This window comes from Gopherus evgoodei, chromosome 2, assembly GCF_007399415.2.
Source record: "Gopherus evgoodei ecotype Sinaloan lineage chromosome 2, rGopEvg1_v1.p, whole genome shotgun sequence".
NCBI classification, from domain to species: Eukaryota; Metazoa; Chordata; order Testudines; family Testudinidae; genus Gopherus; species Gopherus evgoodei.
The window spans coordinates 180,818,359-180,840,109 of record NC_044323.1 but is presented as its reverse complement, the minus strand read 5'-3'; the positions used below and the strand labels follow the sequence as shown (position 1 = coordinate 180,840,109).

General features: G+C 41.2%; 1 protein-coding gene across 9 annotated transcripts in view; it reads right to left on the bottom strand.

The window, feature by feature from the left end:
• The window catches only part of PHACTR1 (phosphatase and actin regulator 1), a 483,984-nt gene that overhangs the window by 304,335 nt on the left and 157,898 nt on the right, over positions 1–21,751 (bottom strand). The window contains exon 1 of one of the 9 annotated variants that reach the window (XM_030552424.1): positions 108–191. The exons of 7 other annotated variants lie outside the window; for them this stretch is intronic. The gene's annotated coding sequence lies outside the window, so the exon portion shown is untranslated. Of the gene's footprint in view, positions 1–107; positions 192–21,751 lie in introns of those variants that run through there. One more of the 9 variants, XM_030552422.1, reaches the window with a different exon arrangement.

The window sequence follows — 21,751 nt, the reverse complement described above, 5'->3', positions numbered from 1 at the left end:
GTTTACAGAGGTGCCAGTTGTTTACTCTCCCTTCTTCTATCTTATACAATCACAGAAAAGTAATAATGGGTTTTACACAGACTATTAGGAATGTGATTGCTTCTTACCTCCACAAGCCAATGATTCCTAGCTGCTTATTGAGGTCTCCAGTGAGCCACTCATTTTGTTCAACATCGGATGCACCCAGTTTTGAAGACAGGGGTGTTATTGAAGGAACAGAAAACAAACCACAGATGCAGCGAAAGCCCCCCCCCCAGCATCCCCACTTGTCCTCTACCCATCAAATCCCTAAGCTTTGAACCAGAAATACATGTGGCTGTTGCAGCAGTGGATGATTTCAGATGAAGTACTATGGAAATTCTATGCTATATACTTTTTGTTTTAAACACTATTTGTTGAGCTTTTTAACATGCAGCTTGTCTCCTTCTGCAGGGAATTACTCAGACAGCAAGTCATGTGACTCTCAGCAGCACAATTATATAATTCAAACTGTGCTAAGGCTATTCAGGGTTTTGATTTGGAAATCATACCCATGAAGAGAGAAACAAACAAGAGCCAATGACATGGAAATCCATGCTCTCTCTGATCAGAAGCCTGTATGTCTAGCATGCATGTTTACGTGTGTTTGCTGTTACACAGGACATCAAGGAGGGCTCTGCTGTAGTTCAACACCCCTACCTGAATTAGAAGGGAGTCAAGTAGCACATGGACTTCTGAAGGAATAACCAAATTGGCTACTAATAGTTCCTTTAGGGAAAAAGACTCTAGGTATCAGAAGACGTAACTTATGTATACGGGTTAACTACCTATATTGGGGGGGCAGGAAAGTTCCAGTGACTACAGTCTAGAGATAGGTCCTAGCTGTAAAGTTCAGATGTAGATCTGGATCCAGTTAAGCCCCTCTCCAGAGTTGGGGCTGTTCCAATCCAAAAGGGTTGATTCAGGCATTTATACAAACGGGTTAGTCATGACAGTCAGATCCAGATCCACACTCCTCCAAAGGAAGTGTGTGAATCTGAGGATTTTGGATCAGGCCCTCTCTACTATATAATGCAATGGAAAATGTCACATAGAACATAGCCATATTACTCTATAACATGGAGCTACTTATAAACACAAATAAATATATCACAGATATATGCATTTCTACAGATGGGTCACGAACATTTAGATTTAGTGCTTTGGTTTGTCTTGTTATAGTGACAGGCCTGGAACAAAGATATGGAGTTGGATTTGAACTTCTTCATAGTTTGGCCAGGAGGTGTGGTGGATCTGAGCCAGTACTTTGGTTCAGACCCAACTCAAGGTGCTTTCACTTCTGCCCTTCCACTGATGGCACCACTATGCTTGGACTATTTCATATGTTGCCCCGTTTGACTGTTTGATGCCTTGTTTATTTCAACTGAGTGATTGCTGCCCATTTATTTCCAAATGCTTTCAGCTAATGGGTTACACTATTTTCTCTGTTCCTGGATTTACTTCATTGATTGACTTTTATCTATTTGATCTGACTAATGAATTATATTTTACTGATTCACAGACTGCCATTAATTTAATTTGTCCCTTTCTTTCTCCAGATCCTTTCATGGGGTCCCCCACAGTTCCCACATCAAATTTATACTAATAAATAACAATAGTATATAATAATAATAAGCTCTTTAGCTTTGCATTCAAGACCCTAGCTCCTACTTATTATTGCCATTAATTATTATTATTATTATTTGTATGGCAATAGTGCCCCAGGCAAGGACCAGAGCCTCGTTGTAGTAGGTACTATACAAACCTATAGGTAAAAATCAGTTCCCTCATGTCTTTCCTTCATTTTCATCTCCAGGCTTTCTTCTCACCTGGAACATGCTCTTCTTACTAGATCCAGCTGGAGCACTCTCTCCTCCCAATCTTTCCTTAAACTGCACCATTCTGAAAGGTTTATAAGCCATTATGTACCTTCATCCCCTGCTGCAAAGCTAGCTAATGAATGGCTGAAAATCATAATAACAAAATGCAACAAAAAAGTGGAACTACTGGGAATAAGGTGGATGCATAACCTCACCACTCACATTGCTGTTTTGTTCATTCTGAGCTGGTAGCATTTTCAATTGACGGAACTGTCTATGCACCAAACTTCTAGAGAAGATCAGGAGAATCTATTCTAGAGTCTGATTATCTTTAAGAAACACTGCAACACGTTCCTCTTTGAATAAGCCTTTCTCCACCTTGAGAATGACACTCATGTGACTGCCACCCTCTTCCACCCAATAAATCCCTACCAAGGAAGAAAGAGAGGGGATTCATAATAAAAAAAGAATTAACAACAACAAATCCTACTTCAGGCAAAGCATTTACTCTGAACAGGGAGATAAGCCACAGACCCCAGGAAATCCATTGGAGTCTTTGTTATTGCTATTGATTTTACATGGAAGGTGCCTGTAGTGATAGGTGGCAGTATAAACCCCTAAGACTGGAGCCAGCAAACAGAGCTGTAAACTCAGTGGGAGTTTGTAGGGGAGACTAAGAGAGCTAGACAGAGGAATAGACAGGCCAGTGAAGGGAGTGGGTGGTGTTCTGCCGGTGTTCTGGTGCCCGTTGGGGGTTTGTTTTGCTGTAGGTGGTGGTGGTTTGCTTTGGTTTGTGTTTCCTGGACTAACAGGTTTTAGGTGAGAAGGCTATGACTGATACAGAGGAAGAAGTGGAAGACATAATGAGGATGACTGGATGTGGAAGCTGCGGCATGTACATGATCCTAGAGGGGGTGCCTGAAAAGAGTTTTGTCTGCATGAAGTGCATCCTGATAGAGCTGATGGAAGAAAAGAGCCAAGGATTGGAGATGCAGGTGGAAACTCTGGTTGAGTTTAGAAGGGGGTTTGAGCAGATGATGGAGAAGAGACATGAGGAGGCTGAAGGGAAAAGCTCAAACTTGCAGATGGAAGCAGGACCAAAGAATTCTGAGGGGAGACTGCTGGGCGAGGAAAGTGAACAGTGGAAGCATGTGACTAAGAGAACCAGGCAGAGGAAAAGATGGGCTAGTGAAGGAGAAATAGAACTCAGGAACAGGTTTGCAGAGTTGGAAAATGAAGAAGGGGCACAGCAGGTGGTCACTGAAGGTGAGAGGGCAAGGAAGAAGAGAAGAGCAGCAAGTCCTATAGGAAAAGGGGAAGAGTCAATGGAGATAGCATCAAATATGAGCCCCAGGAGGATACGGGATGGGTTGCGGAGGATTGCAAGGGACAATAGAAATTGAGAGGACTTGCAGCCAGAGGGAACAGGGGATAGACTGGAGAATTGCACCATTACCAGGAAAAGGCAGGTCTTCGTGATTGGGGACTCCTTACTGAGAGGAATAGACAGGCTTGTAACTAGAGCTGATCCGGAGAACAGAAGGGTGTGCTGTCTGCTGGGTGCTAAGATATGGCATGTGGACCTGAGACTGAAAAGGATCCTAACAGGAGCAGGAAAGAATCCACTGATTGTCCTTCATGTGGGAATGAATGATACAGCTAGATTCTCGCTGGAACATATCAAGGGAGACTATGCCAGACTGGGGAAGATGCTTAAGGAAATAGAGGCTCAGGTGATCTTCAGTGGGATTCTGCCTGTTCCTAGAGAAGGGCAACAAAGATGTGACAAGATTATGGCGATCAACATATGGCTCAGGCAGTGGTGCTATAAGGAGGGTTTTGGGATGTATGGCCACTGGGAAGCATTCATGACAGAGGACTGTTCTCTCAGGATGGACTTCACCTCAGTAAGGAGGAAAATAGACTTCTAGAATGGAGGCTGGCACAACTGATTAAGAGAGATTTAAACTAGGACTTTGGGGGAGATGGTTAGGAGATGTCCAGGTAATCTCCACGCCGGAATTTAACATTGAGAGGGAAGAAAACAGAGTAAGAAAGGATACAGGCTTGGGTAGGAGAATGGACATCAGGAGGAAGGGTATTGTAGAAACCAGTCTAACAGGTGATACTGGCAGTAGCATGTCTGTGCCTAATCGGGTAAAGAATGTCACTGAAGCCAAACGGCAAAAATTAAGATGTTTGTACACCAACGCGAGGAGTCTAGGTAACAAAATGGAGGAACTACAGCTACTGGTGCAGGAAGTGAAACTGGATATTATAGGGATAGCAGAAACATGGTGAAATAGTAGTCATGACTGGAGAACAGGTATTGAAGGGTATGTGTTGTTTAGGAAAGACAGAAATAAAAGCAAAGGTGGTAGAGCAGCATTGTATACCAATGATGAGGTAGACTGTAAAGAAATAAGAAGTGAAGGAATGGATAAGACAGAGTCTATCTGGGCAAAAATCACATTGAGAAAGAAAGCTAGCGCCTCCCCTGGGATAGTGCTTGGGGTGTGCTACAGACTGCCAGGATCCGATTTGGATATCGATAGAGACCTCTTTAATGTTTTTAATGAAGTAAACACTAATGAGAATTGTGTAATCATGGGAGACTTTAACTTCCCAGATATAGACTGGAGGACAAGTACTAGTAATAATAATAGGGCTCCGATTTTCCTGGATGCAATAGCTGATGGATTCCTTCACCAAGTAGTTGAAGAACCTACAAGAGGGGATGCCATTTTAGATTTGGTTTTGGTGAGTAGTGAGGACCTCATAGAAGAAATGGTTGTAGGGGACAACCTTGGTACAAGTGATAAGAAGGATAAACAAAAATAGCTCTGGGACTAGGGTTTTTTATTTCAAAAGGGCTAACTTTAAAGAATTAAGGAAATTAGCTAGAAAAGTGGATTGGACTGAAGAACCTGTGGATCTAAAGACGGAGGAGGCCTGGAATTACTTCAAGTCAAAGTTGCAGAAACTATCAGAAGCCTGCATCCCAAGAAATGGGAAGAAATTCATAGGCAGGAGTTGCAGACCAAGCTGGATAAGCAAGCATCTTAGAGAGGTGATTCAGAAAAAGCAGAAAGCCTACAAGGAGTGGAAGATGGTAGAGATTAGCAAGGAAAGCTACCTTATTGAGGTCAGAACATGTAGGGATAAAGTGAGAAAGGCCAAAAGCCATGTAGAGTTGGACCTTGCAAAGGGAATAAAAACCAATAGTAAAAGGTTCTATAGCCATATAAATAAGAAGAAAACAAAGAAAGAAGAAGTGGGACCGCTAAACACTGAGGATGGAGTGGAGGTTAAAGATAATCTAGGTATGGTCCAATATCTAAACAAATACTTTGCCTCTGTCTTTAATGAGGCTAATGAGGAGCTTAGGGATAATGGTAGGATGATAAATGGGAATGAGGCTGTGGAGGTAGATATTACCACATCCGAGGTAGAAGCCAAACTTGAACAACTTCATGGGACAAAATCAGAGGGCTCAGATAATCTTCATCCAAGAATATGAAAGGAACTGGCACATGAAATTGCAAGCCCGTTAGCAAGAATTTTTAATGAATCAGTAAACTCAGGGGTTGTACCGTACGACTGGAGAATTGCTAACATAGTTCCTTAAGAAAGGGAAAAAAAGTGATCTGATAGGCCTGGTAGTTTGACATCTGTAGTATGTAAGGTCTTGGAAAAATTTTTGAAGGAGAAAGTAGTTAAGGACATTGAGGTCAATGGCAATTGGGACAAAATACAACATGGTTTTACAACCATGATCTCCTTCTTTGAGAAGGTAACAGATATTTTAGACCAAGGAAATGCAGTGGATCTAATTTACCTCGATTTCAGTAAGGCATTTGATAAGATTCCACATGGGGAATTATTAGTTAAATTGGAAAAGATGGGGATCAATATGAAAATTGAAAGGTGGATAAGGAATTGGTTAAAGGGGAGACTACAATGGGTCATAGTGAAAAGTGAACTGTCAGGCTGGAAGGAGGTTACTAGTGGAGTTCCTCAGGGATTGGTTTTGGGACCAATCTTATTTAATCTCTTTATTACTGACCTTGGCACAAAAAGTGGGAATGTGCTAATAAAGTTTGCAGATGACACAAAGCTGGGAGGTATTGCAAACACAGAGAAGGACTGGGATATCATACAGGAAGATCTGGATGACCTTGTAAACTGGAGTAATAGTAATAGGATGAAATTTAATAGTGAAAAGTGCAAGGTCATGCATTTAGGGATTAATAAGAATTTTGGTTATAGACTGGGGACACATCATTTGGAAGTAACAGAGGAGGAGAAGGACCTCAGAATATTGGTTGATCACAGGATGACTATGAGTCGCCAATGTGATATGGCTGTGAAAAAAACTAATGTGGTTTTAGGATGCATCAGGCGAGGTATTGCCAGTAAAGATAAGGAGGTGTTAGTACCATTATACAAGATACTGGTGAGACCTCATCTGGAATACTGTGTGCAGTTCTGGTCTCCCATGTTTAAGAAGGATGAATTCAAATTGGAACAGGTTCAGAGACGGGCTACTAGGATGATCCGAGGAATGGAAAACCTGTCTTATGAAAGGAGACTCAAAGAGCTTGGCTTGTTTAGCCTAACCAAAAGAAGGCTGAGGAGAGATATGATTGCTCTCTATAAATATATCAGAGGGATAAATATCAGGGAGGGAGAGAAATTATTTAAGCTTAGTACCAATGTGGACACAAGAACAAATGGATATAAACTGGACACTAGGAAGTTTAGACTTAAACTAGATGAAGGTTTCTAACTATTAGAGAAGTGAAGTTCTAGAACAGCCTTTCAAGGGGAGTAGTGGGGGCAAAAGACATATCTGGTTTCAAGACTAAACTTGATAAGGGGATGGTACGATGGGATAGCCTAATTTTGGCAATTAATTCATCTTTGATTATTAGCAGGTAAATAGGCTCAATGGTCTGTGATGGGATGTTAGATGGGGTGGGATCTGAGTTACAGAGAATTCTTTCCTGAGTGCTGGCTGGTGAGTCTTGCCCACATGCTCAGGGTTTAGCTGATCACCATATTTGGGGTCTGGAAGGAATTTTCCTCCAGTCAAGATTGGCAGAGACCCTGGAAGTTTTTTGCCTTGCTCTGCAGCATGGGGCACGAGTCACTTGCTGGAAGATTCTCAGCACTTTGAGGTCTTCAAACCACAATTTGAAGACTTCAATAACTCAGACATAGGTTAGGGGTTTGTTACAGGAGTGGGTGGGTGAGATTCTGTGGCCTGCATTGTGCAGAAGGTCAGACTAGATAATCATAATGGTCCCTTCTGACCTTAAAGTCTATGAGACTGATACATAGATAGATTTTACATCCACTTTGCGCAGGTGTAAATGACTGACAACAAAAGGTACAAGGCAGTGGGGAACCAGGTATTTTGTGTTCATCCCTGACCCAATGACCATTCATTGTCATTGTGAATGACTATGACTTGCCACTGTGAACGACAATCACCGGGCCAGAGAAAGACAGCGAGAATAATGCTACATCCTGGTAGTTAGGATATGCATATCAGAGACCCAAGTTCAAGTCCCTGCTCCAATGACTATATAATTATTTATAAAAAAAAAAAAAGAGCTTCAAGAGGAGAGCTGGAAACAACACCACACCAGAATCTCCCACAACCAAGTGGTTAGGGCAGTCCCATGCAATGCTGCAGATGTACGTTCAAATCACATCTCAACATGAGACAGAGATTGGGAGTGAACCTGGGTCTTCCACACTTCAGGTGAGTGCCCTCACCACCAGGATGAAGCCTATAAGGGATATGGCCACTGCACCATCTCTTCCACTTTTGTAAATCTAATTTTCCTTTGCTTTTGTCAAAATGCCTAATGTTTCATTTTGACATTACCACAAGGTTTCAATGTTTTTGGTTTTGGTTGACACTATTTGACTAACTCTACATCAATTCACAAATAGTTTTGGTCAACCTGAAACTGCATTTTTTGATGAAGAAACTAGTCACCCAAAAAATTTTGCTCAGCTCTACTGTATACTGAAACCTTGTATCTTGCTTTACTGCACAATGCAATTAAACTCAGTGTCACAGCTAAATCAAGGTCACTTCATCTTGAATGGTTCCTTAGAACAGGGGTAATTATTTTTTGTCAAGGTCCAAATTTCCTGGTCAAGGTCCAGACTCCAGAGACAATAATACAAAAATAACAATAATGATAAAAGCATTCAAAAACGTCTGGTGGTCTGCGTTTGGCCCACGGGCTGCCTGTTGACTACCCTGCCTTAGAATATGTGCTAACTACTTATACTAATCTATCTGTTCGACCTTGTATTTAGCTGGGAAACTGAGTACCTTTCCCAGACTGGGGGAAGAGCTCTGTGTTGCTCAGAAGCTTGTCTTTCTCACCAACAGAAGGTGGTCCAATGAAAAAAGTCTTTTCACGCACATTTTAGATGGTGTCACACAATGTCAGCAGTTCAGTTTCATCTTAACAAGTATATTATGTGATACCCTACTAGACAGGGAAGCAGCTAGTCACAACTCAGAAGTTCTCATCTCAAACCTATTTTCAATGCCATGCTTTTATCTAAGTTGCTACTCTGGTTTGGGTGTGCGGGGAAGATTCTCTTGAGTATGCTCCACTGCTACAGAATAATTATACATTTTCTGTCATCAGCATTGACAAACCCAAATATTCAAAAATCATGACATTTTAAAAAACATAATAAATGTGAAGGCTATTTTATTTGCCTCCTGAGTTTTGAGATTTTAGGGTGCACTTGAGTCACATTTTCTAACTTCAGTTTGCAATCACGAGGGCTAGAAAAGTATTTTAACACTCTTTGAGGCCTCAAAGCTGAGATTTTTATGTAACCACCAGGAGCTGGAGCTTTAAGAAAAATTCAAAATATTGTAAGAGTGACGGTAAAATTGTGAGAGTTGGCAACACAGAAAAGAGGAACTGGACATTTTAGGCAGCATTCATTCTTGGAGTAATGCCACTGGCTTTACTGAGTTTAGCACACTGTGTCCTGACCAAGTGTCTGTTCTTCCTGCACATGGGGACAGATGTGACAAGTAAAACTCACTTCGTCAGAAACATGGAAGATGCTAAGTCTGATTAATGTGGAATGCTGGCTTTGACACAATCTGTGGAAGTTTGAGTTTAAATCAAGATCTAATTCCATGGCTTGGGCCCATTCCTAATTGTCAGTCAACATCCTGCTGGGGAAAGATGTGGGTGGATTTCTGGAATAAGACAGAATGTTGTTGTTCCATCCTGCTCAGCTGGTTTGAATCTGGTGCAGAGGAATGGAGATCTTAATAATTTTCTCGATTTACACTGAAGGACTCATCAGCTAATGAGCATTTCAGATTGCTTTCAGGATCATGAACATACCACCTACGAAACTGTAGTGAAGTGTCCGTTATAAATGATTTTCACTGTATTAAATCTGACACAGGCAGAAGAAACCTGAGGCTTAACTCTTCATACTATGCTCATCAAAAGAGTCCCCAGATAATGAGCCTTCCCACATGTCTTTCTCCCTGTGATAATTATGACCAATCACAATGTCATTTTTGTGAAGGAAGTAAACAAGAAACACGGGGAAGTGTTAACCCACCCTAAATAAGACATAGCTCACAAGCACTGATGTGTGCAATGAAACCTTCAGTGCAACATGGTCACAGGAGCATAAGAAAGGATGAAAGTAAAGAAAAAAATCCACAATCTGATAATAGTATATCGACAGAAAACACCAGGAAGCATGTGAAACAGAGACTACCGGACTAAACTGAAAACAGTGAGAAGGGGATGAGCTCTTTGCCACTGCATTTGTTGCCAGGCATTTTTATAACTACCAATTATTGCTGATGCATCAGTAAATACCATTGTAGGTACCGTTTTGCTAGACTTATATTTAGGTTTGGGAGGATTCGATTTTTAATCTGTAAACATAGGTAAACATCAATTTCCTGTATGCATACAAACCAATGAAAAAATATTTCTGCTTTAATGTTTGAGAGAGCATGGAATGCATTATTCAAGCATGTCCACAGAATTTAAGAGCAAATCTATTCACACCGCTTATAAGTAACAACTGTAAGAACACATGCAAGCATTTCCCTAGTAACTACAAAACCCTGACTCATACAAAGAAGTCATTCTAGCGTAATGTAATACAGTTGGAGCAACCTGCACTGAGATGATAAAATTCTTTACACGGAAAAGCACTCTCCCAGCACCTCCCCGGTATTTGTGAACTTCTTTAAAGGCACTTCTCTGGAGTCAGTTCAATTCTTGGAAACCCCATTGAACATACAGAAGCCAAGGTGCCTTTTTGTTCTGCTCCGGCATATTTTCATTCAGAATCAAACCCTTTGGTCCATAGCCTTTTGAGGAAGCATCTTCAGTCTTTGAAGCTACGTGTACCATTGTGAAACATTTTTTAAAGCAATCCAGTCTCCCTTATCTGCTTTGCACACTTGTACAGCACACAATCCACAATCTTCTTCTGCAACTCTTTCGAAGCCTTTATTGCTCTAGCATCAGCAGGCCTCCACTCATCACATCAATGATCACGCCATGAATAGGATGGCACTTGGAAAACATTGAAGTCAGCTGGACTATCTGGTGCACAGACCTCATCATTTTGTTCATAAATCTGCCTAGCCCTTTCCTTTCTCAGAATTCCAGAAACCAGGACACTTTCACTCCTCTGCTCTCAAACGCTAACCCAGTAGATTTTTTTTTTATTTTTGCATTGCTCCTAGTTGATTTTTAGCTTAAACCTCAAATATAAACAATTAACCGTCCCATTAAAATACAGCCAGAGAGATGATTTCTCATATGCCATAAAATTAAGGACTACAAATGCAAACAATTCTCAAACTATCACTAGCAGGAGAAAATGTCACACTTCCACAGCAACTGCTAATATCATCTGAGAGTCATCTTCATAGAAGGATGGCTTATAGAATCAAAAGTATTAACAATATAGGGAAGAAAAAAGCAAATAAAGCAAGCAAAGAAAAAAACAGTCACTGAGCTACTCAAAATTCATTTTTTTTATCTGTACTGTGAAACAAAATGCAGTGGTTGATTGGTTTCCCCATGGGTTGCTTGTGTGTGATCAAAACAATTATTTGATAAGTTTCTTGCTTTCTTCAAATGTCTGAGCTTAAATTCCCTCAGAAGGGTTAGAACAGGAGGAGGCCAGATCCTCAGTTGCTGTAAAATGGCAGCTTCCTTGAGGCCAGTGGAGCTATGCCAATTTACACAGTAGAGAATCTGGCCCAGGATGTTACATAAAAATCAATATCAGACTCCACTTGAGGGGAGAACAATGCAGTTACCTATTCACTAAGGGCTTGATTCTGCCACCCTTACTCAATGGGGCTAAACGTTCAATGTAAGGGTGACAGAATCTGATTCCCAAAGGTCACCATAGAAGAGTAGTCAAAACTGTTGTCTAACTCTAGGAATTGATTTGTGTCAGATGAGGTGTAAGTGTTTCAATGTCTTACATGCAGTTCATATTTGGTGGATAATATTCAATAAAATTCATGGATACAGAGCTCCTTTCTAGTAAGGAAAAACATCTGATATCCACGTTCTGCAGGAAAATGATTGTAAGCTGCTGTGTTTCAGACCATTACTGCAGAATATGCTAGCGTTGTTGTTTTTAAAATGAGAGATGGTTACAGAAATTCAGGTTGCAAAGACAATGTGAAATTTTATGACTCAAGGGATTTTATGCCCCAACAGAGTATCTATGAAAAACAGGAATGGTCTTGTTTTGGGGCCTGTCCCTATCAATTTTACACTGTATCCCACAGGGACATCTCTTCTGCTACTCATGTATTTGGCATACCACATGGTCACAACTCCAGCTGCAATAGAAATAGGAAATTGCAGACCCACTGGGAGAAGCCCCAGGAGAACTGTAAAATTAAGGGGAATATTCCCTGGGCTTCTTTTCTGGAGGAAAGGGGTGTGACTTACATTCCATATTCTTCATAGAAATATTGTTCTAATATGAATATGACATAACTAAGATATGTTTTATGCAAGATGGGTCAGGTGAGGTATCATTGAAAAGGTTATGATCTACTGAATGTGTTTACCAGTTTGTATGCATGTATCATTTCTGTATTTGAAGTTAGGAATATTGACTATGTAACAATTACAACTGTGTGTGTGTACTTGGAGGAACGCCCACCAGACAGTAGGCAATCAGCCTCAGTGGGCCAATAGGAAGAACAATAAGAGTTGGAAGATAGTAATCTCCCACCTTCCTGAGAAGCTCCCAGCATTGCTGCTTTGACACTACAGAGTCAGGTGATCATGTCTTGTGGTACTAGATCCTCATCTTGGGCTTTCAGTGTTTTTCCATTAAGAGGAGGTGGGGAGGTCAGTCTGGGAAACAAAAGATTCCCGCCTTATGTAAATTTTACGTAAGGCTGGGTAGTAAGGCAATCAAGGCTCTTCTCCATTGCCTCTCTGTCCAAGAAGAAAGATTGCTAAAAACACCTGAGCGGAAAGGCAGGGGCTGAGTCCAGGCTGAGACAGGAGTCCAGTCTCTAAAGAGAAATAACTGGAACTCTAAGCAACAGAAACTCTGCAACCTGCCTAAAACAACATTTAGGATGAAAAATTACACTTTGTAATCTGTTTCTTGAATGTATTAAGCTTAGTATGCGTTTTGGTTTATTTGCTCAGTAATCTGCTTTGTTCTGTTTGCTATCTCCTATAATCACTTAAAATTTACCTTTTGTAGTTAATAAACTTATTTCTTGTTTATTTCAAAACCTAGTTTGTGCAGTTCATATTGGGAAGGGGCAAAAAGCCGTGCATATCCCCCTCCAGTTTGAGGGAGAGAAGGTTTTTGCAAAACTGGCAGTTTATGATGTCACTGTCACCATTTGGAATTACAAACTGTGACTCACCTGCTTTAGCCTTTCAATAACTCTCACTTCCTTTTCTTAGCTAATAAACCTCTAGTTCATTTACTATAGAATTGGCTACCAGTGTTGTCTTTGGTGTAAGACCTAGGATACCAATTGATCTGGGTAAGTGACTGGTGTCTTGCGACAGGGAGCAACCTGATGTGGTGTGATTTTTGGTACAAGTGACCTTTTATCACAGTCTGGTTTGTCTGAGTAGTAAAGATAGACTGGAGAGTCTAAGGGGACTGTCTGAGACTCCATGGTAAGACTGGGACTCCATGGTAAGACAGGAGTTCTCATTTGTTACTGCCTTGGTGAAATCTAGTTATAGAACACATCACCAGTTTGGGCTGCCCTGTTTTCTCACAGTCTGCCCTAAGGTAGGAACTCACAGTTGTGAGCCATTCCAGACAACATGACACAACTTCTTAATAAATTTTCATTGCAACACAGATGCCAAACTAGACACAATAGGCGCCACGTCCTTATCCATGCCAACATAAGGATCCTCCCTCCTCCACTGCCAACATCAGTTCAGAATTTATACATTTCTAAATTCATATTCTTGCGACAAAAGAAAACAGATCACTTTGTTACTAATAAAACACAGGGCTGGATTTCTTAACACCAGAAGATATCACATGGTTTCCAATAACTGTGACAGAATGTACAGTAAAGTTAGCATAACACTGTATTACCTGGAATTTAAATAATTCCATAAGACCAGAACATTTTCTCTCTCTTGTCACTGATATAAAAAAAAAAATCAAAGGAGATTAAAGCAAAAACATATCCAAGAGACCAATGGTTAGATTTTTCTGCTGTGCTTCTAAGAGGCATGGTACTGGACTTGTAGCCAAGGGAGATGGGGGGGGGGAGTGGTGAAGATGGCTTTTTGCAACCTTGGCACCCTCCCAATTCAGGGCTGTGCTGGGGGCTAGATAGGCCCATGGGGGCCTATCTGAGTTACATCAGCCTCCTTGGACTGTCTGGAATCTCTGCAGAGCTATGTGCCATGGCCTTATCCCTGACATGCCATTCCTGCCCCATGCTACATCCCCTATGCGAGGGCTTGCAAAGGGTTCCTTGGGAGCACCTCAATGGCTGTTTTCTACACCCCTGTGCTTGGGAAAAATCCTTCCCCAGCCAGATAACAGGGACCATTTATGCAGCTTCAGCTCTCATAGCTGGTGTAAAGCAGCAGGATCTAACCTGAAAGATTTAGGTTTTATACCAGAAATTTGTGCTATTATATATAAATATATATATATTTGAAATTAGTCCCCAAATCAAAATGTAACAAATATACAGCACCGTTCATCCTGAAGGGTTTTATATAATTTAGGCCTGATCTGCGCCGTTCATGCCTGAGGAATAGAAGTTACTCAACATGAGCAAAGAGATACCAGAATTGGTTATATCTCTCTGTCTATGGACTACACTACAGTGTGCTGAAAGCAAGGTTATGTGCATAAAGGTAATGCTGTTTTGTAGAGAATTTCCATATTTCAAAATGTGGTTTCATTCTGATTCGGAACGGAAACCAAAACATTTCAAAATTCTCAGTAAAGGGCAAAGCCATGGGATCTGTGATTCTGGGGCAGTCTTCCTAGTCCAGCACCATGGTTCTAGAAGCTATGAGGTCTCCTAGACCAGTGCTTCTCAACCAGGGGTTCATGTACCCATGGGGATACTCAGAAGTCTTCCAGGGGGTACATCAATTCATCTAGATATTTGCCTAGTTTTACAACCGGCTACATAAAAAGAACTAGCAAAGTCAGTACAAATTAAAATTTCATACAGACAATGACTTGTTTATAACGCTCTACGTACTATACACTGAAATGTAAGTACAATGTTTATATTCCAGGAACCACGAGTATAGGAGCTGGGGAGTCAGTGCTCCCAAGACTTTCAGACTCCTCAGCTTATCTGGCAAACTGCTGAGCAGCCTTGCAACTTAGGAGCAAGGGTTTTGATGTTCTCAAGCCCCTGTGAGAACATTCCACTGGAAAATTTCTGACCAGCTCTAATATAAAGTTTCATAGTCATGAGCCTGGGATGGCTGCATCACTCAAGTGATTTTAGTCGATCACCCCAAACACAAATGCCAAGCGACATCACCAAGTATTGTGCAATCCACATATATTTTACAGAAAAGCTATTTTAGAAACATTTTAGAGAGGTGTTTTTCTTAAACAATTACATATCCTATTTTAGGTAAATAGGAGAAAAATAACTAACAAAATGTTAGAAACATCTAAAAATGCCCTATATTAGCTTTCCATACATTAAAATGTTGTGGTTTTCAGATCTGAGATCAGATCTGAAAGGCTAGAAGCAAATGCTATAAATGATAGTGGAGAGCTGTGAACCCTGATATCAGCCCAGAAGAGTTGTTAGATATCTGACCTTAAATCTGTCACTGTTTGGGACAGCATGGTCTAGCAGACAGGACACTGGACTGGAAGTAAGAAAACCTAGATTCTATTCTCAGCTCTACCAAAGATGAGCTGGGTGACTTTGTATAAGTCACTTACTCTGTCTGTGCCTATATCTTCTCTTTTTAGATTTCAAGCTCTTTGGGGCAGGCACTGTGTTGGTACAATACCTTGCCCAAGTTGGCTGAAGCATCTGGGCACTGCTGTAACCAGGAGCGGCGCTAGAGTTTCTGGCACCCTAGGCAGAATTCGGGGGGGGCAGCATTTTCTGCGCTCACAGTTCCGCTCCCATCGCGCCGCCGAAGAAGGACCCTCTGCCGAAATGCTGCAGGCAACAGTGGCAGTCACTGAGCTGCTCAATTGCCTGCCGCTGTTTTCTGCGGCACATCAACAGAAGGTCCTTCTTCGGCGGCACGATGGGAGCAGAACCGGAAGCTCCTGTGCACCCTGTGGGGAGTGCACAAAATGCCACCCCCTGAATCCTGGCGCCCTAGGCGACCACCTAGGGTCGCCTAATGGAAGCGCCAGCCCTGGCTGTAACAGCGGTATTGCTCACAGTAAAGACTGAAAGCTGCCAGTTTGGCATGTCAGTTCAATGTAATTTTGAGGGGCAATGCCATATTTCAGGTAAAGAAGGAAACACTTCTCTGGTAATAATGACAGGAGAAGATGACATGGACATTTATATTGCTAACAAGGCTATCCAGAGTTACAACAGAAAATACTAAAGCAAATATTTGTTTATTTATTTTAAAGAAAATAAAACCTCATGGTTTAGGGTTTAGGCCATTTTCTAGCTGGGACTAGAGACTTCCCTGACGGTCAGATTACCTCTGACTACTGTGGGGTTTCTTGCACCTTCCTCTGAACAGGGCCAGGCGAAGGGAGTCACATGAGTACATCAGAATCTGAGTTTTCATGTAGTAGGAAAACTTGAAAATATGACCCAAATATGTAACCAATAAATTGAAGTCTGCCTGAGTCTTCAGTCAGTCTGAAATGATAACTGAGAGGTGTGAACTTCCACACACACCTCAATAAAGCATTAGTTCCATGATCCTCTGCTCTATGGGCCCCCACAAACACCATTGCAGCTCAGGGCTGTGTCTGTAGCAGATGAAGAGTGGAGCAGGCCTTGCCCACTCATCCAAGAGATACAATCCAGTTCCTAGGGAAAATACTGGAAGAAGGGAATGTCATGCTGTTACCCCCCTGCTTCTCTTGGAGGGAGGCCCCTGCTGATACCATTCCAAGTGGACTTCAGGGCCACAGCTTTGGGGTGGGGCCATGGGAGGGTCTCATGTCGTGTGCATAGGGTCCCAGATTGCCTTAACATGGCTTTGCCTCTGAAGCATCTCGTGTTGGCCGTTATTGGAGACAGGACACTGGACAAGATGAACCGCTGGTTTGATCTGGTACGTCAGCTCTTATGATAATATGAATCAGTAGTCAGAACTTAGGTGAGGCTGCCAAAGGAGCATGATAAATATAATTTTATCATAGGTTCTGCAATTTATAACCTTATCACACAGAGGATTCCAACAGCAGGGGTGGATGGATAGAGGGAAAATCAGCTGGGTGTATGGGCCCAGCCACATCCTGTTTTTTTAGATGGGAGGGTGCATGGTATAACAATTGCTATGGCAGCTCTGCACCTTCAATGATCTCCCTACACACTGGAATCCTCCAGAGGCTAGACAAGGGGTGGCCAGCCTGCAGTTTCAGAGCCACGTGCCACTCTTCAGAAGTTAATATGCAGCTCCTTGTATAGGCACCGACTCTGGGGCTGGAGCTACAGGCGCCAACTTTCCAGTGTGCCGGGTGGTGCTCACTGCTCAACCCCTGGCTCTGCCACAGGCCCTGCCCCCACTCCACCGCTTCCCACGCCCTCCCCTCAGCCTGCCGTGCACTTGCTTCCTCCCCCTCCCCTTGAACCTCCTGCACACCACAAAACAGCTGATTGGGAAGTGCGGGGAGGGAGGGGAGGCGCTGACCAGTGGGGCTGCCGGTGGGTGGGAGGCGCTGGGAGGGGTGAGGGTAGCTGATGTGGGGATGCTAACGTATTACTGTGGCTTTTTGGCAATGTACATCAGTAAATTCTGGCTCCTTCTTAAGCTCAGGCTGGCCACCCCTGGGCTAGACCTTCTGGGATTTGGGCAGCTTTGCACCACAGTAACAGCCCAATGTTAACAACACACTAGAGAATCTAGTCTGAAATAGGTTCCCTTTGTTCTGTGTAAAAGGTGATGAAGACTCTTATTTTTCTCTTACTTTCCTTCACATCTAATCAAGAATCAGAGCATAGTAACAGGGTTTGTTTGTTTTCCTTCTAAACTGATCAAAGCTATTTAGAACAAATGGATTTTGAAAGAGATTAAAAAGTCTTTAGTTTTCTGGGATAAGAGCTGCTCAGCAGAAAGAAGATACAAGAGTGTAAACCAATTGTTTCAGTGGAAATGACCAGGAAAAATGTATTAAAAACTCAAGACTGCTTGTACAGCAGCTCTAACTTGATTTCATTTTGATGTGATTTCATTCCTGGTTGGCATGTGAGTGCCTTGTGCATAGTTATAACACGCACTCGTTAGGAAAGTCATGATAAACACACTACAGTTGCTTTGACCATAGGGATAACCACAGACTCCTGGCTACTTTGCTAATAATTTTAGCACCACTTATCAGCTAAGGTTACCAGCTGGTAGAGAGATATTCATTAGCTCCTTTTTCCTGTTAGCAGTGCCAAATGTAAGTATATAATGTGACTTTTAGTATGACCACTTAATTTTAGGTTTTCATAAACTGGTTCATAGAATTTGCTCTACTTTGAATCTTGGGTTCAAACGTATCGGTGTAGGAGAAGCATTTTGGAAAATTTAAAAAGTAAATAAATAAATTTCTGCTCCATAAGACATCATTAAGAATATCTCCATTAATTAATACCTGAAAAAATACATTTTGATTGTGACAGTTTAAAGTGAAATCCTTAATTAGATATAATGGTCTAATATTAACTATTCCTTTCACTGTACACTCCCTCCAGCTCTGATCTGGTAAAGAACTCAATGGGACCATACACAGGTGAGTAAAGTTACCCACATGCTTAGATCTTTGCAGACTTCACCCCTTGTAAAATTCAGTTCCTAGCAGATGTACTAACAATCTCCATGGTACTTTTTGAATATTCAGTAAAACAAACAAACAGAAACCTATATTTATGGAAACTGTGATGATAAATGGTTTTTAATAAAAGAAACTGAATTATTTTTATGTTGAATTTCTTCCTCACTTGCCAAGATGGTATAAATACAATTAAGATATATGTTTCCTGTGGATATACTAGCAGTCTGCCAACACGTTAGCATGTGCTAGAATAAATATGTTACCTATATTATTGAATCTCAGAAAAGATCAAATATCACATGAACAATGCAACTTGATCATATTAAGTCAGTTACTCATGTATGAGCTTCTTGTAAGTGAAATGCACTGGGGTTTTACATGAATAGAAATGTCTAAAATTAATAGATGTTACAATGTTTGGAACACCATAAAAATAGAAATGATACAACATCCAGCTATTTTCAAGACAAAGATTAATGAGGATAGAAAAGTATTGAATTAATTAATTCACATTTGTTACAGCCTATTGTATACATGGTTTAAGGAATTCAGAAGGACTTTCAGTATTTACATCTTTTTTTCTCATAGAATCATAGAAATGCAGAGCTGGAAGGGACCTTGAGATGTCAAGTTTAGTGTCCTGTGCTGAGGCAGGACCAACAAAACCTAGACGATCCCTGACAGGTGTTTGTCCAACATGTTCTTAAAAACCTACAGTAGTGGGGATGACACTACCTCCCTTGGAAGCCTATTCCAGAGCTTAACTACCCTTGTAGTTAGAAATCTTTTACTGATATCTAACTTAAATCTCCCTTGCTGCAGCTTAAGCCTATTGCTTTTTGTCCTACGTTCAGTGAACATGGAGAATAATTGATCAACATGTGCTCTTTAAAACAGCCTTTAGTCTATTTGAAGATGTATCAGGACTCTACTCCCTCCCACCCCCCGACTTCTTTTCTCAAGAGTAAATATGCTCAGTTTTTTATAACTTTTCCTCATAGGCCAGGTTTTCTAAACCTTTTATCATTTTGTTGCTTTTCTCTGGGCTCTCTCCAATTTGTTCACATCCATCCTAAATTGTGATATCCAGAATTGGATGCAGAATTCAGCTGGGACCTCTGCAGTGATGAGTTAGAGCAGGACAATTACCTTCCATGTCTTACATACAACACTCCTGTTAAAAACACTTCAGAATTATATTAGTCTTTTTCACAACTGCATCACATTGTTGACTCATGTTCAGTTTGATCTATTGTAACCCCAGATCCTTTTCAGCGGTACTTCCACCTAGCCAGTTATTCCCACTTTGCAGTTGTACATTTGATTTTTCCCACCCATATGAAGTACTTTGCACTTATCTTTATTGAATTTCACCTTGTTGAATTCAGACCAATACTCCAAATTGTCAGGGTTATTTTGGATTCTATCCTGTCCTCCGAAGTGGTTGCAATCCCTCCCAACTTGGTGTCATCCATAGATTTTATAAATCTACACTCAACTCCAATGTCCTAGTCATTAATGAAAATTTTTGATTAGTAGTGGACCCAGGACAGCAAACTATTGACAACTACTCTTTGAGTGTGGTCTTTCAATCAGTTATGTGCCCACCTTATAGTAATTTCATCTAGACTACATTTCCCTAGTTTGCTTATGAGACTGCCACGTGGGATTGGAAGAAGTCTTACTATAATCAAGATATATCATATTTACTGCTTCCCCCCATCCGCTAGGCCAGTAGCCATGTCAAAGAAGGAAATTAGGTTGGTCTGGCATGATCTGTTCTTGAAAAATCCATGCTAGCTATTCCTTATAACACTATTATCCTCTAGGTACTTACAAATTCATTTTTAAATAATTTGTTCTAGTATCTTTCCAGGTATTGAAGTTAGGTTGACTGGTCCGTAATTCCCCAGGTCCTCTTTAGTCCATTTTTTAAAGATAGGTACTATGTTTGCCCTTCTCCAGTCTGCTGGGATCTCATCCATTCTCCACGAGTTCTCGAAGATAATTGCTAATGGTTCCGAGATTACTTCAGCTAGTTCTTTAAACACCCTAGGATAAATTTCATCAGGCCATGATGACTTGAATACATCTAGTTTATCTAAACATTTTTTAACTTGTTCTTTCCCTATTTTGGCTTGCGTTCCTTCCCTCTTGTTGTTTAATATTAATGTTGTTACATATTTGGTCACCATTAACCTTTTTAGTGAAGACTGAAATAGGCATTAAGCACCTTAGTCTTCTTAATATCATAAGTTATTAGCTCTCCCAAGTAGAGGACCTACATTTGCCTTCATATTGCTCTTGCTCCTAATGTATTTAAAGAAGCCCCTCTTATTGCCTTTTATGTCCATTGCTATGTGTAACTCATGTTGTGCCTTAGCCTTCCTAATTTTGTCACTACATTCCTGTGCTATTCTTTTATACTCCTTTGTACTTCAATATTTCTACTTTTTTCATGATTCCTTTTTGATTTTCAGGATATATAGTGCTTCTGATGGAACCGTAGTGGACTCTTACTATTCTTCTTATCTTTCTTTTGCATCAAGATAGCTAATCTTGAACTCAGCATGAAATCTATGCTCTGGTTAAATCTGAGCACAGGTTAGCTGGTCTAGACATATCTGGCTTGATCTCAAAAACTTCCATCAGGCTTGCATCAGTGCACAATGGGTATTTTCCGGTGCCATTTTAGTGTGGTGCCTTAATGTAATTATGAAAACAACTTACAATGAACCATTTTAGTTTGTTCTAATGACTATTGCAAATGATTGAATTTAAACAAGGGGCTGTTCGTCATTAGGAGCTAGTCTCCACCACTAATGTCACAATGGTATACTATGGCAGACGTACGGCAGAATGAGGTATCACTGGGAAATTTATGTGGGCCCAAAGTGGCTTCAGGCTCTGGAGGCTGCAGTACACTAGTCTACCACTAGGGATTCCTGGTGAGACTGGAACTGGAGTACATAAATGGAAGGCTGCAGATAGAGGTGGCACAGCGCAGAAAATGCAAGCTTTTCTGGGGAAAATTGGCATATGTCCCATAGAATGCAGAGTATGGGACTCTCTGCATAGTTCCCTGGAGCATTCAGTGCCTGGAGTCATTGCAGCACATGAGCTGCAGGCAACAGAAACAATACCTGCACACAATAGTGAATACAGGCTTCTGTTGACTAATTTAAATCTGACCTAGTGAGGCAGAGTATAGGGTTATCTCTACAGGCTCCATGCTTCATCTTTCCTCAGGAGTTCCTGCAGTACAGGGTGGTGCTTCAAGTAGCAGGAGGAGGCATGAAGCAGGGCGTACATTCTTCTTAAGGCTAAATCAGAGTATACAATTATCTGTATACGTGCTCTGTCAGCTGCAGCCACCTCCTTTCCTTCTGTTTATAGTG